Here is a 25,713-nt window from a genome sequence, read left to right on the forward strand (position 1 = left end):
GGCAAATCCCGCTGGGCTAGGCTGGTGATGGTCAGGGTTACAGCCTGTGCATATGGCATGGACTGGCCTCAGACAGCCTGGGGCTAAACCCCCTCCCCACTGCACAGTGCACGCTCTCCTCCTGGACACTGTTTTCCTGCCCAACCTTCAAACCCAGGCTCGTGGGAAACTTTTCCCTGGAAGACACTGAGAATGTCTTACGTCAGCCACTAGTAACCTAGTCTCGAAATTCCACCAGTACTGTGGCCCAGACCTTGATCCACTTCATAAAGGTGAGGCCTTTCTAGGAGTGGATGTTTGAACTCTTAAGGTATAGACTAAGGGTTTTGCATTTTGCAATCTCCAGAGCACCTGGCTGCTTACTGGAAGCTGATTCGTGCTCATTCTCAAGTATGTTAACTTCCTTTACATGACCCATCCTCTTTCGTCTGCTTAGAATTCTCCATCTCAGAAGACCCACTGGACTCGTTTCCTCTTCTTCGCTGAGGCCACTGCACAAATGGTACCTCATCAGAGAGGTAGTTTTTGGCCACTCCATCTAACAGCATCTACCCCTGAAACCACATGTATCTCCTTTACCTATGGTCTTTGTATCTTGCTTTATTTTTCTTCCTAGCAATGTTACCTCTGATCTGTTACATACGTGCTTGTTTGCCTACTGACGTCTATTTGCCCACTGACCCACGGAAGGAACGCCCCCACATCAGTGCCCTGAAGCTAATTCAGCGAGCACCTGCTCTGTGCAGGTCCAGACGTGGAGACAATGCGCAGAGGGCCCCCACCCAGCCTAACCAGGAGTGGAACCAGTTCAAATACACAGCATACTTTGCAGTATTTTTACACAGTTAATTTTTGTTTCTGGTTTTGTCTTTTTTCTTGAGTGTTGTGGGTTGAATTGGGGGACCAATGATTCCTTCTACTGGGGTAGATATGGGGAACTGGGGGGCACTAACTGGGTATCTCTCTGTCCTTGTCATGAAAGCCACAAAAATGTCAGCTGAGGGGCTTGGGAGGAGCAAATGAAAGGAAAAGTTGGACAGTGAATGGGGGTCGCGGCAAAAACACCATGAGCTACGATCAGAACTGAGTACAAGACACCACTACCCTAAACATCGGTGGGGTAGTGGCCTCCCACAGGCCAGGGCCCCAAGGCCTGGCCCAGTGCCTTGTCTGGGCCCCTCGTTCTGCTTTCCTGAGACTATTGCCACAGGTCTCCAGCTGCCAGCCTCTGAAGCCCACATTTCTGTGGGGTCTCCCATGAAGGAGCTCCCTCCTCCGACTCCCCCCAGCTTCCCCCCCCCACCCCGTAGGTTCAGGCTCACCTCTGCACATCCAAAGGAACAAAGGGGCTGCAGACTCCAGGAAGGCAGAGCTCTGAAGTTCCTGGACGTCTTTAACATCACATTCTCGGAGGAACTTCGTGGTTTGCAAACCAGAGCGAACACCCTGGCGGAGGTACACTTTCACCCTGTCTGAGACACTCGGCTGGAGGATGTGTGCTGCCCCAGCAGGATGAGGGGAGCCAGCAGCGGAGACAGCTGGTGTCCCCACGGGCCACTTTCAGGTGGAGGGGATGGCATAAAAAAGAAGTCTCTGACCCAAAGTCAGAAGGCGCAGACATAGGTCCAGCCCCACCATTCACAACTGGACAATTTTAAACGAGCTGCCCAAGCTTCCTGAAGACCATTTAGGAAACCGAGATCATAATATTTCTGGGTTGATCTGACAGTTCACATGTGAAAGTACTCTGTACAGAAGCACTCTATGAAAATCATTTTAATAACATTATAATCTACCGTTTCCAGAAGGCGCAGCCTGCAGAAGCACAGCGGGTCTCACCACCCGGGTCCTGGTCCTGATGTGATGCCACCCCACCTGGTATTTCTGGGTGGCCCAGTGAAAGGCCTCCCTTGTGTCTGTCAGACCTTCACCCCAAACCTTCCCCACTTCCCTCCTCTCCGTGTTGGGTCCTGTCTGCACCAAGGGTGATCTCTCCAGATAATCCTAGAGCCTCCAGTTCTCATGGTAGCCAAGTGGGTTCCAAAAAAGGGAGAGAATATTTCCCAGCTCTCCACCACCAGGTGGCGCTTGAATCCCCAAAAACACTCGGCGCTGCCCTCAGCCCCAGGGAAAAACTTGGCCTGGGATCACTGATTTCAATGACACACATTCCAGAGAAGTGACACTGTACTGGCACAGTGACGTCCGACCCCAGTCTGGAGAGGAAGCACAGGAGGCTGTGCGTGCAGATTCGGCCCCTCACCGCATATCCTCTCCGTCCACCTTGTCCACAGACCGAGGCTGCAAAGCCCCCTTTGGGGACGATGGCTTTGTTTTGCAAATGCGTAGTCAAATGTCCCCATTCTGTGCCCAGAACAGAGGATCCGCTCACCCCAAATGCCTTTCCACGTGCTCATCTTTCCTGAGACAATGTTGCTTGCTGCTTTGAATTTCCCTTCAGTCCCCCACATGGAGTTTACAGTGAGATTCGGACCAGGGTGAGTCCCCAGCAGTCCAGGCGGGGAAGCTGTGGTCCCTGCTGCGCCCCCATCACCCTTCTCCACCCTCTTCCCCAGCTAACTCAGGAGCAAGAGAATAAATCATGTTTATGACCTGTCCACTGGCCGGTTTCCGACGGAGCCTGTGGTGTTGACATCAGGCGACCCTTCTTTTTTCTTTCTTTTCGTATAAATTCATTTAGTTAGCATCATCCAGCTCACATAAGTGTGAACCACTCGTGGCCTCTAAGTATGGCAGGGAGTTAGATGCTGAGCCATCAAAAGCTATTAAAGGATTTTTAAGCTAAAAGATGAAAGGATTTGGCTACCACTTTCCGTTGAGGTGTAATTTACAAATAATATTGTTATAAATTATACCTCATGACTTTTAAACATTTGGTCTGTGAACTTTGGCAAATGCAGATACTTCTGTAACTGCTACCTCTCCGAAAATGCAGAATGTTTCCATAACTCCTGAAAGTTTTCATCTCTTTCTAACCACTCCTCCCCAGAAGTTAGTAACTACCGCTTTCATTCTACCCCCATAGCTTGGCTGTGCCCACTTTCCGGCTTCCTCCTGTAAGTGAGAGGAAATGCTCTTTCTATTTGGCGGAGTTCTTTCACTCAGCATAATGTTCTTGAAGTTAATCCATGTTGTAGTATCACCACTGTGTGGACAAAGCAACATTTCATCGTATGGATGTACCACATGCTGTTTATCAATTTATCAGTTAATGAGCATTTGGGCTGTAGCCGTGTGGGGCTCTTATTAAAAATGCTGCTATGAAAATTCATGTACAGATTTTTTATGTGGGCATCTATTTTCATTTCTCTTGGGTACATACCAAACAGTACAACTGCTGGGTCATATGATATTTTTTATCCTCACCTGAAAACGTAGTTATTGATGTCAGTGAGAGGGGAAGGGAGGAGGAGAGGGAGGAAAGCATCTACGTGAGGGAGAAACATTGATCCGTTGCCTCTTGCTCCACCTGGGTCCGAACCCATAACCCGGGTATGTGCCCTGACCAGGCATCAAACCTGAGACCCTCTGGTCTGCGGGACAATGCTCTGAGCCACACTGAGCAGTGATATGATACTTTTAGGTTTACCTTTGAGAAACTGCCAAACTCCCAAACCTGCTAGAAAACCCCACCAACAGTGCATGAGGGTTTCCATTTCTCCATACCCTCCCCAACACGTGCTGGTGTCTTTTTTATTGTGGCCTGTCTACAACCTTTCTCTGAGGGCTAATGATGGCGAGCGTCTTTTCCTGCCTTTATTGCTCATTTGTGTCTCTCACTTGGATAAATTACCTATCCAGATCCTTTACCCATTTTTTCAGTTGGGTTATCTGTGATTGAGCTGTAACATTTCTTTATACATTTAGATATAAGTCGCGGGTTCTTTTTTTAACCACACAGGTTTCTAGGTGTTCCAGACCCACGCGTGGAAAAGCTTTCTTTCCTCCGTTGAGCTGCCTTGACACCTTCATCAGAAGATGCCAGTTGGCCGTAGATGTGTGGGTCTGCATTGGACTCGAACTCCGTTACATCGACCTGCTTATCTATCGTTATGCCATTTCAGATTGAAGTATTTCCATCCTAACTCTCCTTGTGACTTTTTCTTTGACTTGTGGGTTCTTGTGAGATGTCTTGCTTAGTTTCCAAATATTTGGGCATTTCTGGATAAAGTACTCGTGTTGACTTCTAATTTGACTTCATGGTGTCAAGAAGATACCATCTGTGTGATTTCAACCGCTAACACTTACAGGCCCTTTTCAGTCAGTCTGCACGGCTGGCCTGCTCAGTGTTCCGTGTGCACTTGAAAAGAATACGACGCCTGCTATTGGTGATGTGTTTTACAGTGTCATTTTTGGTAAAGATGAATGACAATGTTTAAATCTCCTACACCATTCTTACTCATTTCGTGTGTACTTGTCATTAATTACTGAGAGAGAAATCTTACAATATCCAGCTAAGCTTGTGGACTTCACATTTCTACCTTTGGTTCCGTCAATTTCTGCTTGATGATTTGGAAGTTCTGCTGTTGAATTCAGACATATTTGGGATTATTGAGTCTTCTTGAATTGCCGGTTCTTTTATTTTTTAAATGAAGCTTTTTATCTGGGGGACCACTCATTGTATTGAAGTCCACTGTGTTCAAAATTAATATAACCACACCAAGCTTTCTCAGGCTTAGTGTTTTACATAGTATATTTTCCCATCCTTTTCAATATGTGTTTTTATATTTAAAGTGTGTCTCTTCAAAACATATGGCGGAGTCTTCTTTTCTTAATAATATTGATAAGTTCTGCCTTTTAATTGGAATGTTTAATATAATTACTGATAATTTTTCAATTTTGCTATTTGTTTTAAATGTCCTCTCTGATTTTTATTAAATTTTTTTACTCTTCTGAACTTTTTTCCAGTAATCATTTGTATGTCCCAGACCATGCGTTGCTCTGAAGCTCAGGACAGTGTCCTTGCGTGTGCTTTTCCTTCCTGTGCTTGGTGTGCTCCTGCTCATATGTGTGTACCTTGCTCACATGTATGTACAGACCCAGGGTGTTGTTGTTTTCTAATGGTCAGTTGACTTTTAAGTCATTTAACACAAGAAAGAAAATGGTCTTTTGTATTTACTGCTATGTTTATCATTTTCAGCCCTCTTCGTTCCTTTCTGAAGATTCTAATTCTCATCTTGTTTCATTCCCTTCAGCACAAAGCATTTCTTCACTTTTCCTACAGTCTGGCTATGTTGGGGTTTTGTTTATTTGAAAATGTCCTTATTTGGCTATTTCAAATACGTTTATAACTGGATACAGAACTATAAATTGGCAGCTTTTTTTTTCTGTTGGCACTTTAAATAAATGTCCCGTTGTCTTCTGGCCAGTGTGTCTGAGGAGAAGTTAGCCATCATTCCTGTCACTGGGTCCTTGTGTGCAGTGTGCATTTTCTCCCGTTTTCTCTTTATCTGTGTGAAGTCAGGAACTGTGAAAGAAACTGAGATTTGATTTTTCTCTGCTAGCAAGCCAGCAAGTTGGCATGCCATGGTTTTTATAGTTACTGGCAGAAGATGAGACAGTTGATGACTCAGTAAGAGCAGAGTCATCTCATAGCACCGAGTAGCAACGGTGCTGCCTCCAGCCCCACAGGGTAACATGATAAGGGCCAGATGTTGCCCGCACAGGCAGTGGGCCATGTTATGGCAGAGGAACCCCAATGTTGGGAGGGTCCTGGTCTCACCTAAGCAAAGCTGAGAAACTAATTCATCTCTTGTCTGGCAGGAAAAGGTTGAGGTGCATCTTCATTCCAGGGTAAGAAAGACAGACATTCCCCTCCCTGGAGCAGATTTATCCATACTTCACTTGGCTGTTTAATTTTAAAATAACGGCAAGCATATCTTGGCTGACATTTCCCATCTCTTTGCCCATTATATTCATCTTTTGCTATAGATTCTTTAACATCTTTGTCATAATTTCCATTTTTAATTCTTTATTCTCTGATTCCAACATCTTGTCTACAGTTCTGATACTATGGTATAAGAAATATAGCTTTGGTCCCTGACACAAAGCTCCTAAAAAAAAAAAAATTAAATTTCCTGAGTGATAGAGTGATGGGAGCATCTTTTGTTTCGTCGGTTTTTGTTCTAGAGTGGATGGAGTGACTGATACACTATAGATGCTCTGGGTTCTGTTATGTTCCTCTGAAGAGTGTCAAATATGTTCCAGCAGGAAGTGAAATTACTAGAACCTCACCGTGGCTTTGTAGAGGCCAAGTTTTAGATTCTACATAGATTTTTTTTTTGTTTTGTCTCTAACTCTAGGGTACATCTTTTAATCCTGGGATGTAGTCTTTACTCTTTTAATGTGGCAATTCTGGGGTCTCAGTGGACAATACAAAGTGTTTATCAAGCCCCTCTAAAATAACAGGACTTGAACCCCAAATTCCCTAGCAGCAGGCAACTTACTGCTCAAATGTGTACTCAGCTACTGTTTTTGTTTGGGTTGTTCAGACTCTCACCCCACGTGCATTCACTCAGGTGGTAACCGAGGACCTGGGGTCAGTGTGGGAGGGCCTCTTCCCATTGTGGCTTCCTCCCTCCTAGGGTTTTCCTTGAGGAGCCCGCTCTCCCACTTTAGATCAAACTACTGCTCACCTCCGTGCCAGGATGCAATCTTCTGGGATATTTGGCTCATCCTACCCCACAGTGCTCAGTCAGTGCCTGACACACATACAGTAAGCGCAAAATGAATGCTCGTAGCGTGAACAGATGAATTATGAATAGGATTGCTGACCTAGCAGCACCAGGGCCCCATCTAACAAAGACAAAGCAACAGTGCCTGGTGGTGAACAAATACGGCCTCTGAGTCCGGCCTGTCCAACTGGCCGGCCTTGGGTGGGGGCGCGCGCGCGGTGGGGCTCCGGGGACTCGGCGGGCGCCAGGGAGCGCGCAGAGCGAGAGCGAGGGCCGAGCCCGCCTGGACTAGTCCCGCCCACACCGCAGCAGTCAAAACCAGTCCTACTGCTACGCCTCCGGCTGCCCTTCCCGCCCCACGCCCCGCCCCGTCTCACACCCTGCCCTCCCCTCCCTTTCCCTCACCGCCCCCACCGCTGAGCCCGGGAACCAGTCGCTCCCCTGAGTGCACTGCAGCCCTGGACAGCCCAGCCCACGCAGCCGCCACTGGCAGCCCTCGCTGCCCCGATACCTGGGCACCTGGGCACCTAGGCACCCGGGCACCTGGCCATGGGACGCTCGGGCCGGCGGGAGGCCGGAGCAGGAACCTGGCGGGAGATGGGTAAGAGCCGCAGAGAGGCCAGGCTGGGGGTCTGGTCGCCCCCGACGGTGTCTGTGCGCGCTGCGCTCAACGCCTATCGGGGAGCATCTGCTCGCGGCAGGGCGGGGCTGCTGAGGGAGGGCGTGGGGACCGGACCCGGGACAGTTGGAAGAGGCTGCGGGGGTGTCGAGAGCGGGTGGGTTCTTTCAAAATCTGACCTGGTCCGGTGACAGGGTTGGGGACAGCAAAAGAATACTCTGCTGCACCCAGCTGGGAAAGTCGGCGGGGCCTGGGTGCGGTGCCTCCACTGGCTCTTCCAGCTGGGCCGGTGGAGCTGGGCTGAGCAGGAGCAGGCGTCAGGCAGCCCAGCGATCCAGAGTTAGATAAAACTGGGTGACCCTGAGGGCTTTCCTTCAGGTCCCATTGCCCCTGTTGCCTCCGTTGTACTGTCTGGTGTCTCTGTGGCCCCTGTGGGCTGTGACCAGGCAGCCCTCCCCTCTGAGGGTCCCTGCCTCGTGGGGGCCTGTCCTTACAGGCAGCCAGCACCCCAGGAAAGCCCTGAACGGAGAAGAATCTAGCTTTCCTTAACCCTTCTCAACGTATCTGGCCAGAGGCATTGGCGAGATTCCTGGGAAAGTAAACAGTGTCTGCTCAGCTGACAAACTCACATGCCCTTCAGGGTTCCTTTCTGTTCCTAGAACTGAGTCTAGCTTGACCTGTCAAGAGAACCATGAGGCAGCAATTTGAGTTCCCTGCAATTTTTCCAAACCAAAAGATGGGTTTTGCTGTTCTGGTCAGTGAACTCACCTAGGCCCCTGTGCCTATGACCTGCAAGTCTAGGTCAGGAGGCCAACATCAAAGTGAAGGCCTGAGCTACTGGGCCCAGAGCTGATTGAATATAACTAGTAACTAATTGGGTGTCTGTTAGCCTCTCTACATAAGAAACACCAAGATCAAGTGTAGATAGTGGATAGTGTGGATGGTATTTCTTCTGGGCAGAGGGTACGGAGAAAGAGTCATTCATTCATCCAACAAATATCGACTGCAAAAATGCAGATGACCCATTATTTCAGAGTGATAAGTGTTGTCAAAACAAAACAAAACGGGGTGGTGGAGGGCACAACAGTGGAGCAGGTGGGAACTTGGCCCTCGGCTGGAGAAGGCAGCCGGCAGACCTGCTGAATGAGGGAGAACACAGCGCTGTTTCAGGCCCAAAGCTCTGGGCACAGGGTGGGACATTACTGTCAGCAGGATTTAGGGGATTGCTGTGAAGCAGGGGTGTCCAACCTGCGCCCATGGACTACATGCATCCCAGATGGCTATGAATGCAGCCCAACACAAAACTGTCCATTTACTTGAAACTATGAGTTTTTTTATGATTGTGTGTTGCAATGTATTTAATGCGTGGCCCAAGACAATTCTTCCAGTGTGGCCCAGAGACGCCAAAAGGTGGGATAGCCCTCCTGTGAAGGACCAGTGAGCAGTGGAGGTGGGTGAGTGGTGAGCTGTCCCTCTCTGAGTCCTGAGAGCTCATTTCCTGTTTGGAAGCTTCATCTGAGGAAGAGGTTCAAGCTACCCCAGAAAACATGCTCTGTGGCTCCTCATTTGTTTGTTCATCATTCAGGCATTACCCTATGTTCTGGGTAATGGGGGCTGGAACAGTAGTGCTGGAACAGATGGATCTGTTCCAGCCCCTATATTCCAGCACTACTCCAGGTGTTAAGGATACAGCAGTGAGCTGGACGGTCCTTGCCCTCACAGAGCTTATTTTCTGGTTGGGGAGAAATGACAAATAAGAACAGCAATTTTAATGTCAGGTCAAATGAATGCTATGAAGAAAGGCAGCGCAGCCTAAGGGTGATGGGGGCTGCTGCGTTTAGCAGAGACGTCAGGACAGGCAGTGTGGAGAGGATGGAATTTGAATGGAGACCGGAATGTACACAAGGCACAGCTGTGTGACTCTGGGGGAAGAAAATTCCAGGCAGAGGGACTAGCGCATGCAGAGGCCCCTGAGGTGTGAAGGAGGCGTGAGCCTGCTGGGCGTGCTGACTGTGCTGCGGAAACTGGACAGAGGCCAGGAGGCCTCTCAGAGCCTTTCTTTAGAGGGCAAGGCGTGGGGCGGGGTCAGCCTGATGGCCAGAGGCACCCCAGAAAGCAGATGTTGTTTCCAGGCAAACTCGGGGTCAGGCCTTGTTGTTTCACCCAAGCAGGGGACAGCAGACCACCAGAGAGGGAGAGTGTGTGTCTGGGCAGGAGACGAGTTACTTGGTTTTCCCACATGCAGCTTTTACCCAAACATTATGGTCCACACAGAGGGAGCTAAACTGGGAGCGGACTGGGTTTTTCAAATCAGTAAAGACTCTGGAAGCTGGAAATGGGGGGAAGAACTGCTGCCTTCTAGGAAAATTCCGATAACCTTTCATTGTTAAACTAATTAGGCAATCTCATTAGTTGACTTAAAAGCCAAATGGGAGAGTATACACTAATGGACATATATGGAGCACGCAGTGTGTCCCAGGCTCTCCTTCCCTCGCCTGTGTGCAAGCACACATTGCCCTCACAGTGAGTCTGCACAGGGCGCTCTGTCACTGCCCCGTTTCACAGATGAGAAAACTGAGGCCCAGGCAGTACGACAGCTGCCCGTCTTTACCTAGCTGGCGAGTGTGCAGGTTGGGGTTGCAATTAGGTGATGCAGTTTCAGAGCTGAGTGCTTTGAGAGAGGTTTGGCCGACCACATGGCTGTCTCGGGTAAGGTCGTCCCAGCCAGGGGGTTGGAGAGGGTCGGTGGGGCCTGTGAGCCCCCTCCGCTTCTGTTCTTCATAAGGTAATATTTGCATGGGTAAATTTTCTCAGAAAATATTTTTAAAGTTAATACTTTAACTTTATTTTTATAAATGTTAATTCAAACAGGCCCCCCCCGCCCCGGGCACTCAGTGAAACAGCGCCCTCTCTCTGCTGCCCTCTGATGACCAGTTCTCTTCAGTCTCTTCAGGCTGCGCCTAGAGAGAACGTCCACTCGTGAACACATGAGTGTCTGTGTGTACCTCCCCTTTCTCTCTCTCCCCCTTTCTGTTTTTACACATATTGTAATAGTGCTCAGGTCTATACTTTTATTTTATTTTTGTTTTATTTTTTTAAAGATTTTATTTATTTATCTTTAGAGGGGAAGGGAAGGAGAGAGGGAGAGAAACATCAATGTATGTTTGCCTTTCGTGCGTCCCCTGCTGGGAGTTAGCCTGCAGGGAACTGGCCTGCAACCCAGGCATGTGCCCTGACTGGGAATCGAACCGAGATCGTCTGATTGGCCGGCCCGCGCTCAATCCACTGAGCTACACCAGTCAGGTCAGGTCTATACTTTTAAACTTACACAAGAATATACTTCCCATTCTGAGTCAGGACATGCAGATGGTTTCCATCCTTGTTGAGTGAACGTGCAATATTTCACGGAGTAAGCAGGTAACTGTGGGCGGTCTCACATTTACCTACTGGTTCTCTCTGGCTTTCTGGGTTGTTTTCTCTGTGTCTGTCTGTCTGTCTGTCTGTCGTGACAGACAGGAATGCGTGAAGCATGCGGGTACCTACATATTTGCTCACCTCTGTGTCTGTTTTAGAAGAAATTCGTAACACCTGGACTCACTGATTTAAAAAGCACATGTATTTTAGATATCGGACAATGCCTCCAGCTTGGGAGACTTAGTCTCACATAAGATAAGACTCACATAAGACTTAGTCTCACATGAGACTCTCACATAAAACGTATGTGAGACTGTTTCCTCTTGGCTCCATCAGTTGGTGTGTTATCAACTTCCTGTTCTTGCCAACCTGACAGAAAAAAATGGCATCACGTTGTGGTTTAATAGGTGTTTCTTGTGAGTTTCGTTCTGAGTCTCGCATATGTTTTAAGCTGTTTGCCTTTCTCTTTCCGTGAACTGTTCATGTCCTTGGCCTATGGTTTAAATTGGATTGTTCCTTATTTTTTGTTATTGAATTATAGTCATCCCTCATCTCCAGTCCCACTGACTGCCTCCCACCACCTTCTCCTACACTCGAGAGCAGCGGCCACTGTGACACATTTATGATACATTTATCCGCAGATCTGGATGTATTTTAGAGAAATATACAATGTTGATTTATATATACATGTATTTTAAACTACGTATATTGCACTGTGCCACAAATGATGATCTTCTTACTTTTTTTTTAAAGATTTTTTTAATTTCGTTTTAGACAGAGGGAAAGAGAGGTAGAGAAACATCAAAGTGTGGTTGCCTCTCACGCGCCCTCAACTGGGGACCTGGCCTGCAACCCAGGCATGTGCCCTGACTGAGGATTGAACCAGTGACCCTTTGGTTCGCAGGCTGGTGCTCAATCCACTGAGCCATACCAGCCAGAGTGATCTTCTTACTTTTTAAACCTGGTACTGTTTTGAGAAATGTCTCTGACTGCTGTGTGAACACTGCACAGTGTTCCATGCTTAGAATTTATTACGCTATCATCATAACAGTTGATGCTTATTGACTTGGTCTTGGAAGGTTGTTTGGAGAAATGGCATTTTGGGTGTGTGCCTTGGAGGATGAAGAGGAGCTGACAGATGAAAAGGAGGATAGGGAAGAGGACAGAGCTGAGCAAGAGGCAGCATAAGGACATGCTGACGTGCGAAAGTACTGGGAACCTTCGAGCAAGCTCCCTAGGCTGCTGGGGTCCCACACAGGGAGGGGCGGGGTGTGGCTCCAGGAGGGGCTGGGCGTCAGATGCCAGGGCCGGGTTTTCCCTAAAGGCACCAGGGTGAGGCAGGGGGCTGGGATCAGTTGGTAACGGTTTACAAGGGCAGAAGTGATGTCTAGGAGGAGAACTGGAGTGGACTGTGGGTGGGGATGTGAGGGGCAGGAGGCACGAGTGGTCTAGGCTAGCGTCGAAGCTGCTGACTTGGGAAACTGGGCGGCTGTGGTACCACCGACAGGACCAGACGCAGGAGGGGCAGGCTGGGCCAGGGATGGGGAGTGTACTCACGGACACATGCCCATGCTGTCACCAAATCTGGAGTCCTGCTCAAGAGGATGGTGACGAGGCCCCTGTCACAGTTAGAGCCCTCTAGGCTGGGGAGGGTTTTGTGAACAGTTCTGTGAGCAGATAGGAGGTGAAGTTGCGTGAGCGAGGGGGAGGTTGCCCAGGGAGAGGGTGTAGAAAGGCAGGAAGGGCCCTGTAGGACAGAGCCCTGGGCTGGTTGGCAGGGTTAAGTGGATGGACAGGCCCGACCAGCCAGGGAGGCTGGGTGCACTTTCGAACTCTGTCCTTTCCTGGCCAGACAGCCATAAAAACATCCTGGGCAGAGGTGGGGGACAGTTATAAGCAAGGACGTCCAAGAAGGGGTCCCTGCCTTCCTGCCGTCTCTCGGTGGGGCCTTGGAGAATGCACAGCGGTGCTGAGACAGGCAGGAGGGGAAAGGGCTCCAGAAGCACAGGCAGCTGTGAGGGGCTTTGCTTTTTTAGGATGAGCTCCCAGGCCGCTGTGCTAGGCCTCTCCACTCCCCACCACCCCAGTAACTCCTGGTGACTGTTTATAGGGTATGGAGTACCGATGGCTCCTGGTGGCACAGACAGGGCACTGGGCCCAGGGCTTTGCTGCTACAGGCAGGGGAAGCGTGGGCGCCCCCTAGGGGAATAGCAACCCTTCGGGCGACCCAGGAAATGCCCTGCTCTGAGTTCTGTCTTCCTCTGTGTCTCCATGTCAGCCAGCATACCTGCTCTCTGCCTTACGCAGCACCTGAGCCTTGCTTCCCTGCTAAGTGGGAGCCTGACGTCCTGTTCGGCACTTAGTGGCAGATTACAGCTAATGAGCATTACTCTTAAGAAAACTCAATTTTTCCTCCAAAGGAGAAAGTGCTTGTTACAGTTTTTTTTTTAAACAAGAATTTTCTAAAGATTTTATTTATTTATCTTTAGATGGGAAGGGAAGGAGAGAGGGAGAGAAACATGTATGGTTGCCCCTGGTGTGTACCCCACTGGGAACTGGCCCACAACCCAGGCATGTGCCCTGACCAGGAATCGAACCTCGATCCTCTGATTTGCAGACCCGCGGTCAGTCCACTGAGCTACACCAGCCAGGGCACAGTTTTTGACAAGTTTTTTTCCACTTGTACTATTTTATTTCATATTTTCCCTTGAATACACATAACTTGAAAAAACAATATAAAATAGGCATGATATTATTACTTTGGCATAATCCTAGTGTAGCACCTATGGAGTCATTTGCTGTATCAATTATTTTTCATGCAATTCACATAAATCCTTGACTGTTTAAAAATTCTCATCCTGTGTCCCACACACTCGTGTAGGCAAACCCAGCCTCAGGATCGTGGAGGCGTGGAAGAGGTCATCTCTACTGTGCAGGGGAGGGAAAAACAGTGGCCGCTGCTCTCTTTTGCTTTGCCCTCTTTGATTTAGTGGTGGGGGCCTGACAAGAGACAGCTTATCAGTGGAGAGGGGTTTACTGGCATGCACTCGGGACCAATCAAAGGAGTGGCTGGCTTGGTATGTTGTGAAAGTTAAAGGCTCATGTCCCTAGTAGGCAGATGGAGGGGAGAGAAAAGGCTTCTGTGGCAAGACAAACAGGCTCTTGTAGGGCACTGGGTTTTGTAGAGCAAATGGAGATGAGATCTGCATTAATGCTTGAGTTCACAGGTCTGAGTGGTGTTTCAGCCTTTGGGGCTGTCACTGCCCTAGAGAAGGGGTTCAGTGGCTTCAGTGAGTTCACAGGTCCGAGCCGCCTGGAGAAGGGGTTCATGGCAGCCCGGTTTCCAGAAGTCGATGTTTTTATCCCCTAAGGGAAGCTCTGAGAAGGCTGTTTTTTGTATCTGTGAAATCTCAAATGTCTTTACCCTAAACTAATCTTTGTACCAACCATGGAGTTCCAAGTGGGTCCCCACACCAGTGTGAACCAGGTCACACTGGCAGCCACCTGAGAGGTGGTCACGGTGAGGGCTTACGACAGTGGCCGTGGTGCTCGCCTGGTCACCCCCACGGGCGCCCTGCCACCCGGGCCCAGGATGGAGGCTGCAGAGAGCCTCTGCCTGTACAGTGAGTGGAAACATTCATTCATTATTTAATTCAACGAATTTCATTTTCTAATACCTTCGTTATTTTTGCTGATGGCTAACATTCATTTTTAGAAGCTAGATGCATCCCAAAGAGCATAAAGAACTTAACCATGTGCACTGTCACCAAATACACAGACAGCCGCCATCAACCTACATTTCGGCGTTCTATTGTCTAAATACACAGACACGTTTTAAAAAATTGAGACTAGACTGAATACAATCTCAAAACTTATAAAGTTTTTAAGTTTTTTAAATTAATTTTAGAGTGAGGGGAGGGAAGAGGGAGGAACCCTGGCTTGCTGTCCCACTTACTTATGCACGCACTGGTTGATTTCTTGCCTGTGTCGTGGCCCGGGGGTCAAACACACAACCTTGGCGTAGCAGGATAATGCTCTAACCAGCTGAGCTATCCAGCCATGGCAGACAGTTTTCTTGCTTAATGATATACTCTGAGCATCTGTCTACTTCATTAAATACTCTGCAGCGACGAGGTGGCCGCAGGCCGCCGAGATTCATCGCGTGGTCCTACGGTGTGGCCACCGCCTGCTCATCCAGTCCCTGGATGGTGATATTGACAGGTGAGTGTTCTCACTGTATCAGTACCTGCATGCACATCTGTTTCAGCAGATGTTTTGCAAGTGTCTTCAGGGTGTCAGGGGAACTTGGGGACAGAGGTGAACGACTATGGGGTCCTAGTCACTGCTGCATGAAGGCAGACCCATGACAGAGGGCTGCAGGCAAGGTGCTGGTCTGGGGCTCACTGAGTTGGGAGGGGCCTGAGAAGGGCGCCTGGGAGAGAGGCTGGGCCGGGGAGCTGTGGCCCGTGTGTCTGTCTGAAGCAGAGAAGGGATAGCTCTGGAAGGTTATTGTGCCCACCCGGGATTGGGCAACTGGGCCCCCAAAATAGAAGTGTGTCGTTCACTTCCACAGTCACTTTCTGCCTGCTCTGGGAAACCCAGGGCCACACAGGCACCGACCCTGTCCTGGGAGGCTGGTGACGGTATTCCCACTGGGCCGGTGCCTCTTCTTGCCCTGCTGCTGAGACATGTTGCCCTCCCAGTCTAAGATCATAGGTATTGGGGCACCTTTGACCCAAGGCCATGGCTCAGTCACTGGACACCCTCACTTGGCTCTACCTCCGGCTCTGCTCCATCCCCAGGGAGTCCGCAGTCAAGTTGGACCGCAGCCTCTGACCTGGCAGAGGAGTGTTGGGAGGCAAGCATCCTCCCATCTGACCTCCCTGAGGCTGGAGAGCTGGAAGGGAGGGGCCTTTTCTGGAGGAAGCAGCACGGGGCTGCGCTGCTCCGAGGTCTCCTGTCTATTCAGGGACACGGAAGCCCACTGAGGTGCTCCTGCCCAGGAGCTGGTGGCCTGGGAAGGACCGTAGTGAGCTCCATCCGCTCCAGCGTTTTAAGCTTTGTGCTGGGAGAGATGAGTTCAGGCTGCACTGACAGCAGCGCGCACGGAAAGGCCTGCTTCTTCATCCCCGTAGGCTGCAGAGTCAACGGGTGAAGCAGAACACCTGAGTGTACTTGCTGGGGTTCGGCAGTGCTGGGTTCAAGTGCAGCCTCAGTAACGCTCTGGCCCTCAGTCTCCTCGCCCATTCTATAAATGGTGATAATGACACCCACACCCACCCAGACTCATGGGATTGGAGGTGCTGCCTATAAAAGGCATGGGGCACATCAGTCAACACATGGGGGCCCCGGTAAAGGCAGTGGTAAGCCACGTACCTGTGCCCATCCTTTGTTGCCTCTTGGAAGTCAGACCTTGTGCTGAAATACCCAGAGCTCCTCTTCTAGGGGGTGGGCTCCGCTCTCCTGTGCTTTCGGTTCTGAGATACCACCTCCCCACCTGTGCTGGGTGGCTTCCTCTGTGGGCAAACAGGAAGTCGCTAGTCTTGGGGAAGGCAGGAAGGGCTGCCTGGCAGGGCTGCTTGCCCACAGCTACAGTCAGGTCCAGAGACTTTGTGTCCCCTAGGCCCTCGGGAGGGGGACGTTGGCTGGGTAAGGAGCCCCAGGAATGAGGGGGAGAATGCAGGAGGTCAAAGGTCAATGCTGGCAGGGCCTCTGGGGCAAGAGCCAGCTTCCCCTCTGTGCCCTCACCCTCTGTCCTCACTGGCACCCTGGGGTCTTCCAGCCAGGGCTCTGCTCCTTGCAGACTTGGGGAGGAGATGAAAGTTCTAGGAAGAGGAATGGAGCTGCTGGTTGCAGGAGTCTGGGAATCTCATCTTAAAGTTTGCTATCTGCAGGAACCACCCCTAGCCAGGTCCCATAAGCCCCAAACACACCTCCTTCACATCCCAGGCCCATCACTTGGAGGAGAGGGAGAGGCAGGTTCCCCTTCCCAGGGGCTGGTCCGGAAGTGGTCAGGGACGAGAGCGCATTCTCACTCACCACGTGCTTATGGAGCGCTGTGAGCCAGCCACCACTCAGCCTGGGCATGTACAGTGGGCCAGTCAGCCTGGCCTTTGAGATGTTCTCAGTAAAGGGAGGAGGTGGATCCCTGGGCCTCTCCTGCCTGGTCCCATCGTAGCCACAGGGACCTGAGGACCACTGGGCTAGTGGAGAGGCTGGAGCGGAGGGGGCGGGAGGCTGACCCCATCCTCACTTCATAGCCACCTGGCTCCTGCTCCCCCCACTCCCTACCCTTCGCCCTGCTTGTCTATAATCTCCCTGTGGCCGCATTTTGTGGTCACTTTTACTGTGTATGCCTCTAACTTTGCAGTAGCGTCTGCTAGAGCCAACCACTTCCTTCTCTAAAGTTATCTCCTCTCTTGTCTTCGGTGACAACCCCATTTGAGTTTCTTTCGCCTTGACAGTGAAGCCCTCTGATGGGCACCCACCCCAAGCCTCCAGCACAGACCCCTTTCTGCTGGTCACACACACACCAGTTTCTCCAGCCCAGCCCTTCCCGTCCACTCCGGGTGCGGTTTTCAGTTGTCTGCTTGAGTATCTCACCGATATCACAAACCTAATATTTAAAAAATCACTGATTTTCTCCCCTAAGCCTCAACTCCCTGGTTCTGTCTCCTTCCAGCAGGTGCCATTACCTCTCATTGAGTAGCTCCAGCCAGAAGCCCAGAAGTTACCCGACTCCCCTGTCCTCTCCACCTCTCATCTGCTTAAGTGGCAGATTCCACCAGTCATCCAGTATACACCCCAAGTCCTCTGTGTCCCCTCCTCTGCCATATCCTTGCCCTTAAAGCTACCATCCCACTGCCCTGGCCAGCCTCGGAGCCCCCTCCCGGTGCCCCTGCTCTCACTGAGCCTCTGACTGTCTCCTCCATCCAGCCGCCAGACATCGCAACCACCGTGCAGAAACACTCTCTGTCCTGTCACTTTCCTGCCGACTTTGTGCCCTGCCACTCTAGTCCTATCTTCCCCCCAGGCCCCCAGGTCCCCAGGTCCCCAGGCCAGGAGCTCTGACCAAACTGGCCTGCTTCTGTTCCCTTAACTCAGGGAGACCCATGTGGCCCCAGGTGAGGAAGCAGATGGGCAGTTCCCTTGGCCCTGTGCTCTTTGCATGCTGGCTGTTCCCAGGCCTTTCTGACCTCCCCTGCTGTCTCATTTCTCCCTGCCCCTTTCCTCCCCAGCATTTCACAGTTTACAGTCAGACATTGATTTAGTTACCTGCTTGCTTACTTACTTTGTCTCTGCTGCAGAACTGGAAGCACCCTGAGAGCACGGTTTGTGCTTTTTTCCTGATAATTCAGCAGCGTTTCCCATTGGTGACCGTGTGGAGGAGGTGCAGGCTGAGCCGGTGGCCATATTCCAGAGGCCCAGTGAGGCTGCAGGCCAGAAGGGAGGGCTTGAGGTTTGGCTTAGGTCACTAGGTGTCTGGCTTACACATTGGGCAAGGCCCAGATACAGAAGGAAGAGCAGCTGGGGGATGGGGACAGTAAAGAACCAGGTTTGTTCCACTGAGTTTGAGGTGCCCCTAATAGTTTCCATCCCCAAAAGCACAGTGGAGGCCCCATCTGACGTGGGGCATATGTCCAGGTCATAACCACAGCTGACAAACTGTCACTTACAGTGTTCTCCCACCTCCCACCTTAACCATGAATCAGGATCCTCGGCCCTCCACCTTCAGCCCCTGCCACAGCCTGCTTTTCTTCCTGTTACCCTCCTTGCCCAGAGGTCCAGGTCCTGTCTGCCCCCACCCCAGGGCTAGGGCTGCATGGAGCATCGAAGCAATGCCTCTGTGGCAGGAAGAGGCCATGCGGGCCTGCGGGGTGAAAAAGGTCCAGGCCCCTGGTGCCTGGAGTGTGGTGGAGAAAGGTCCGGTAGGCATGTCTCTATGGATGCTCACCCTGGGGGACTCAGCTGGGGGAGGGCTGCAGCCTCCGCCCTGCCCTCTGGACGGCAGGCTGTGCAGCCAGGCCTGAAGGCGAAAGGAGTGGAGGAGTCTCCTGAGCAGTTAGATTTACGAGACTGGAGCTGGGGTGGCGCAGGCATCTCAGGATCCTCAGCAGACAAGTTGGTGGTAGTAGAGCTGGAGAGGGAGGCTGTGTCGAGAAACGAGGTGGGTACAATGAATGGCCTGCACTCCCCACGCCCTACCTCTCTCACACTTGTGGACACCTGTGGCCTGTGTTCGGCAGAAATACATCTGGAACTCAGCGTGGGGAATGGACAGTACGTGGCTCCTGTGGTCAGAGACGGAGCTCCAACCCCAGCTCTGTGACTTCCCTACTGCACAGCCCTGGGCAGTGGCTTTGTCACCCAGAACCTGCGTCCCGTGTAATGGTTACAGTGATGCTTCTTAAATAGATGCAAGGAGTGGCTGAGGCACTACTGGGGAGCACTGTGGTGACTGGACAGTTGTATAAGGTGACAGAGATCGAAATGTCTGTTATTAAAAACAAAAAATTACAGTTGCCCATAGGGCCTCCTCTGCCCCACCGTGTGCCCTGCAGGGAACTGCAAGCTGGGCAGAGATGAGAACCTGGTGACAGAACCACAGGCAGGAAGGGGAGGGGCCTGTTCACAGTCCAGGGCCTGCACCTTCCCCTTTCTCTCCCCCAAGCCCTGGGGGAAGAAGGGCGTGATTCTCTCTGGACCATTGCTGAGGTGTGGGGGGTGGTGCGGGTAAGGGCCCATGAGGTGCTGGGCCTGGGAGTGGAGGCTCCTGTCTTGTGGGCAGGAAGTGTGAGGTGCACAGCAGCTGGGGAGCCCTGGGGAGGCCAGGGGAGCGGAGTGGGAGGGGTAAGAGTGTCTGGGGGTGCGGGGAACGGAAGTCGGAAGCTCCAGCCACCACATTCACTACTCACGGGGCGGACAGGCTGTGCAGCAGGAACTGCTCCCTGGGGCCAGGCTCACTGGTCCTTTCCTGGGTCTTTGGAGGTGAGTGAGGTGGGCCTGCTTGGGGTGGGCCTGGGCCGGAGCTGGGAGAGTAGGGCAGGGAGAGTCCTGTGTGCCCTGGGGCAGTGGCTCGAGCAGGTGGGCAGAAAGAAAGGCCCTGTGAGCCCTGCCGTGCACCAGCTGTGCGCCTGGCCCGGGTCGTACCCAACCTGCCCCTTCCCTCTCTTCATCCCCCTCCTCTCTCACCCCTCCCACCTCATCTGGCCCTTTCTCTGCCTTTTGCTGCAGCCCTTTGGGTCTGCAGTAGCGAATGTTGGGGCCCAGAAAGTTTCTGGGGTACATGGCGATTGCTATGGCTGGGAGCTCAGCGGGCGCCCTTGTAAGGAGGGGCTAGGGCTCAAGTAAGCCTTAACCCTCGACCTTTAAGGGAAAGAGGCCAGACAGACTGGGTTTAGAGTGGGTGAGGTGGGGGGGGGTGCGGGGGCGGTGGGGGGGAGCTTTGGGTGTGGTCACTGCAGGAGCTCAGACTCAGCTGTTTGGGGGCTCCCAGAGAGGCCAGTGAGAGGCAGAGACCTGACTTGCCAGTTTGCCAGGTCAGCTCTCTTTATCCCTGTTGACCTGATGGACAGCAGAAGCCGTGTCACTGTCTGTCCCTGTGAGGCGCTCTGAGGCTTCCTGCTGTAGCTGCGCCCTGAAGGCGAAGCCGGCCTCCTGGAGGAACACCTCTCACACTGCTCCTGGTTCTAGAGCCGGAGGTGCTGTGGTTGGAGGCTCCTCTGCCAACAGGCTAGAGTGGGCAACCTGTCATCAGCCAGTACTAGTCCCCTCAGAGCTGGGGGCCTTTGCTGAGGGGGGGTGGGGGTGGGTTTGAAGGATGGGCCTCAAATGGGCCTGTCTCCCCAGCCTCCCAGGACATCTACAAATAAGGAACCAGCTCAGGACTCAAGCCTGGCTGCTGAGCTGTGTATGGAGGGGGGGGGGGGGTCCAAGAAGGGGTGTGGAGACAGCCAGGCCTGAGCCCTCCCCGTGTGCCCTGCCCCTCCCAGGCAGCAGCTGCTCTGAGACCTGCCGGTGCTTTGCCTCATCCTCTTTGCCCTTTTCACCCTTCCTCCTGCCCCAGTCCTAGCCCACCCACCACTGGGCCCCTCAGCACCCCTGGAGCCTCCCCCTTCCTCGGCACATTTGCATGCTTGCTCCTGTGTGGGCAGGAAGTGGGGCGGCCCTACACTGGTCTCACGGTGCTCAGTCTCCAGGTTCGGGCCGGGCCTCAGTCCTGCAGCCCCAGACAGAGGGCTCCATGCTTGGCTCCCGAGGGACAGCACTTCGGGGCCCCTACTGCCCGGGCTGCACAGGGACAACACTGGTCACTTCCTCCATCCCTGGACAGGCGAGGAGCCTTTACTTTTTCCATAGGAAGGGAAAAAATTTCAGAGCAAAAGGAAGGAGCATGTGCTGAGTGGAAGCTTGGAGGGAGAGACACACACACAGTCCTGAAGGAGACTCGGGGCTGGCTTGGGGGCGGCCGAGTGAGCGTGCCCACCGGACTGCCTGTGCTTTCTGGGAGGCTGTTAATTTTTGCTTCTCTGAGTGGACTTTCAAAGTAGCAGAGTTCAACGGGCAAGGCTTGGTGTTTCTGAGCGCCAACCAAGGCCCAGGCCCAGCAGGTCGCTCAGACCCATCTCCACTTTATAACAGACCAGTGGGGTAGCCTGCCTACTGCACCTTATTTCCGTATTTGACAGATGAGGAACCAGGTGGAGTTTCTGACCCAGCCAATGGCTGATCAGCTGTAGTTAGGATTTCAGTGCAGTCTGTGAACCTCGGGCGTGAGGCTTGCAGAATGCCCAGGCTGTCGCCTCTCCCTGGGGACAGGCTGTGCCCAGCCTCCCGCAGGCAGAGCACACGCTGTGTGACCACGCAACGGGGAAGAGCAAACCCACTCCCCCAAACCAGGGCCCCAGTGCCAACTGGGTTCCCTCCCGTCCTGACGTCAAAAGGAAACTACTTCGATTCCCAGAGTGGTGTGGAGCCAGCAGTGAGTGGGGGGCATTGCATCCACTTGGTCCCCCAGCTCAGTTTCTGTGTCCTTTACCCCATCAGCTGGGCACAGGTGTAGCCCCTGCAGAGTTCTTCTAAAGAGACCCCTCGAGATGGGAATTCCATGAAATGAATTCAGCCACCTGGGCTCAGAGGGGTAGGGGGGCCTGGGGCCACAGCGATGGCCCCAGGAGACAGTGATCTCCACTTTCCACCTCTGTGCCCTTCCCTCACTGTCTCCAGGGCTTAAGCATTTTCTTGTATTCCAGACAACCATTCCACTTTTCCCAGAACTTGTCCTCAAACGTGAGGAGGAGAGGACAGGCAGGGAAAGGATGGTGGGGTGGAGAGAGATAAAGACTGAGATAGGTAGATAGATAGATAGATAGATAACAGGTAATAGGTAGATGATAGATATTTCTTACACCCTCAGTTGCAGGGTCTCAGAACTCTGTGGGCAGAGGGCACAAACAAGGACACTGTGGGTTCTCCAGTCTCCTCTGCCCAGCTGCCCCTGGGAGCCAGGAGCACACACGAGCATGGTGGTCGCTGGCCAAGCAGGAGCACCCGGGGACAGGTCTCCCCAAACCCGGGGTGCTGGGCTTCAAGGGAGGATAGTGTTGGCTCCTGGGCAGCCTGGCCCTCAGGTCATAAGGTCACATGATGCCAACTCTTCTCCCAACTCCTGCTCCCCAGGCCTCCAGTGACCTTGTTGAGGATCTGTCCCTCCTGGCCACCCTGCCGTCCCTCAGCCTCGGTCTCACAAATGCCTCTGGAGTGTGCCTGAGTCCAGCAGGCCTTGCCCTGGACAGTGGGAACAGATGAATGAGTGACTGCCTGCAGGGATTTGTGAATGCCCTGGGGTTGGTTGGTGGTGGGAAGACAGTGATGCTAAGGGCCCCACCCTACTTCCCTGCTGAGCTCCCCACGTGTTTCTCAAACTGGGGCCTCGGCTTCTCCACTAGTGGGAAGAGAAGATGGAACGGCTTGTCTTGCCCATGGAGTGGCTGAGGGAGTGTGCAGTGGGGCTGGGGGGGGGGCGGGGGCGTGTGCATGGCCCCACGTGGCCCTGGGCCACGCCCGTGGGGCAGGGCTGCCGCGTGAGACACAGGATGCCCACTGTGCATTTCAGATTAACAATGAACAACTTTTAAGCACAAGTGTGTCCCCAGTGTCGGGAATGGGGGTGGGCATCCTGTGTATTTATTTGCAGAACACAGCAGCCCAGCCACGCGGCTGCGGCTCCCACATGGAGCCAGGACCCCGCCGCCGAGCTCCGTAAGCCTGCGTCTCACAGGTGGTCCTGCACTTCTTAGTTGACACCAAATGTTACTTTTCCAATCTGAACGGAAGCACAACAAAATACCCTGCCCTGAACTGTGTAGGTGGGAGTGAGCACGGTGTCAGCAGTCGCTGAAGTCATTCAGCCACCCAGCCTGTCTCTAGTGGGTCCCCTGGAGGGAGAGCCTGCCTCCGTGGCGCGTGTGTTCTGGGAGAGGGGGAACGAGACTTGGGTGAGTGCTCTGTGAGGGGTGCAGTGCAGCAGGCTGAATTCACTGGTTCAGAGTCATGACCCCATCGACCTGCGTACTGGGCCACCACCAACTGCTGTCAGTCAGTCTCTCGGTCTGTTTCTCTGTTTGTCCTCTTGTGGCGTCGGGCCCCCCTCCGCAGACTCCCCCATCTCTTCCAAGCCCTGAAGATCTCTCGGGCACTGTCCCTGCTCTTTATTCTCAGGACCTTTTCACTTGAAAACCTGTAAGGAACATCTGGTTTCTTCTGGGGCCGCAAAGCCAGCGTCCAGCGTAGAATTACCATTGACCTGTGTGGCTGCTTTGTGTCATATACACAGTTATTTATAAGTACCTGTTCGCAAAAATGAACGTATGAAAGTCACAGGACACCCTTTCACTCCCCCTGCCCACATCTCTGTTGCGTTACTGGCTTTTGAACTTTTCCTGTCAAGCGAATTCACTAGCAACAGCAGAGGTGCGGTGCCACTGAGGCAAGCCGGGGTCCACAGGAACTCCTAAAGCTGCATGCATTCCGGGGGGGTCAGGGGGGTGGAGGAGCGAGGACACACTGGAGAAGGGTCCCGGAGCGGGCAGCTTACACAAATAGGGCTCAGAAGGGAGGGAGGGCCCGGGGGTCTGGGAAAAGTGCTGGGAGTGCCCGTGTTCAGGTCCCTGTAAACCAGGTGCTTTTCTCTCTTCCCTTCCCCTCTGCCCACCCCTCCCCTAGTTTAGATGTGTCTTCTTAGAGTTTCCAGTGCTCAGGAGGCTGCAGTGAGGCTGTTCCACCTCCTGCTCCCTCTTAGTCACTCCCGACCAGGTGGGCCTGGGCAGGGAGTCCAGAGGGATTGCCCAAGTATAGCTCACTCCTCCCACCCCCTTGGAAACAGGATCACAGCAGGTCTCTCAGCAGGACAGGACAGAGAGCAGAAAACAGACCACTTCTTGGGGAGCAGGGAGCCAGGCTAGGGGGCAGCCCACGGAATGCCCAGCCGGTAGCTCAGGAGAGGGGTGTGGGGTAGAGAGAAAGGCCTGGAATGACCACTGAGGGCTGAGCGAAGAGATTGGGAGACCCCCGGGAGACAAGGGAAAGGCAAAGACAGTTCCAACGAGTTTGAATCGGAGCATCAAATACACAAGTGAGAATGAGAAATGGGGGTCACAGTTTGCTGGGGGCAGGGGTTGACCGAGAACCCAGCGATAAATGGGTCCTAAGGCTGGATGAGGGCCTTTCCCGGGGCTGAAACTTCAGAACTCTGAGGCCATCAGCCCTCAATGGCCTGTTCTTGCTAAAAGTGAAGTGTGTGAGGTTGGACTGAGGGAGAGATGGAAACCCAGAAATGAACTCTGTTTTTGAGGATGGTTGGGTTTGGAGGGAGGACAGTTTCAAGAGGAATAAGAAGCTGCAGTTCGTGGTGGTCCTGTTCCACCTCCCGCAGGCGCCCTCCTGCCAGGGGCACAGCCCAGGCTGTGGCTGCCCGGGCCTTCAGCAACAGGGCTTGTCTGGCCTCGGTTTCTGCTCTGGGCTCCCATTTACTGAGTGTGTAAGGTGGGACATCGGGTGGGTGAGTCATACAGTCGCAGGTTGTCAGCGTGTATTTGAGTGTATTTATACGCTTGTTCTACCAAATATTTCATACAGATGACAGGCACACACAATCTTCAAGATAGAAATATATGAGTGAGGGGTTTGAGGCAAAGGGAAAATAAGAGAAGATGAGATGAGGCGAGGGGTGCATTCCAGACTGGAATGGCGTGTCCTACGGGCCTGTCTGCTTAATCTCACACTTCCTGAGAGTTGGTACAAGTTGGAGGCAGTCCAGTTGCGAGTTGCACAGTGGCCAGGAGAGCAAAACTGGTCAGTTGTTCTGAAGAAGCAGTCCTCCCCCAGAACTGCCCTGCAAGATAGGCCGCAGCAGATAAGGCCCTGCCTCGAGCTCTAGCTCTAGCTCTGGTGCAGCTGCTGCGGCAGGTGCACAGGGCAGCACTGAGCCCGTGTGGTGCTGCCCCGGTGCCACACATCCCCAGCCTCCCCCTCCCTGCAGGAAGCATCCACTCTCCAGGAGACCAGGCCCAGCCTAGAGCTTAGTGGGCACCTGGACCTGCTTCCTCCTGGCTGAGCTGCACAGCTGTAAGTACGGACCAGCTGGCCAGTCTTGCAAAGGATGCAGGCCCTAAAGATATGTGGCCTTTCTTAGGTGCCTACTTCTTCCATGAGAGATTCTGTTCCATCCTTTTTGACTCTAGTCTGTGTCTCTGGCTGCCACGTGCTTTGGTTTATGTGTTGTTTTTGGCTTGCCACTGATTTTGTGCTATTTTGAGGCATTTCCACCTTCTGCTGCCAACCCCCTCTCCACTCTCCAGTCTAGATCCCTGAGAGGGTCTGGTTTGGCCAGTCCATCTTTTTTCAGCGAAGCCACTCGGGCCACCTTCAGCCCACAGATGGGTGTGTTTGGAGCAGGTGGCCGAGATGGCAGGGTCAGGGGGCATG

General features: G+C 52.7%; 1 protein-coding gene across 2 annotated transcripts in view; it reads left to right on the forward strand.

Annotated features, from left to right (window-relative positions):
* Positions 1-7,110: 7,110 nt before the first annotated feature.
* The window catches only part of PSD4 (pleckstrin and Sec7 domain containing 4), a 32,154-nt gene continuing 13,551 nt past the window's right edge, over positions 7,111-25,713 (forward strand). Inside the window, exon 1 of one of the 2 annotated variants that reach the window (XM_037038788.1) lies at positions 7,111-7,296. The gene's annotated coding sequence lies outside the window, so the exon portion shown is untranslated. Of the gene's footprint in view, positions 7,297-19,576; positions 19,717-25,713 lie in introns of those variants that run through there. The other variant, XM_037038778.1, reaches the window with a different exon arrangement.

The sequence above is a fragment of the Sturnira hondurensis genome, unplaced genomic scaffold, assembly GCF_014824575.4.
Source record: "Sturnira hondurensis isolate 20B ecotype Veracruz unplaced genomic scaffold, ASM1482457v3 Scaffold0002039, whole genome shotgun sequence".
In the NCBI taxonomy this organism is placed as follows: domain Eukaryota; kingdom Metazoa; phylum Chordata; class Mammalia; order Chiroptera; family Phyllostomidae; genus Sturnira; species Sturnira hondurensis.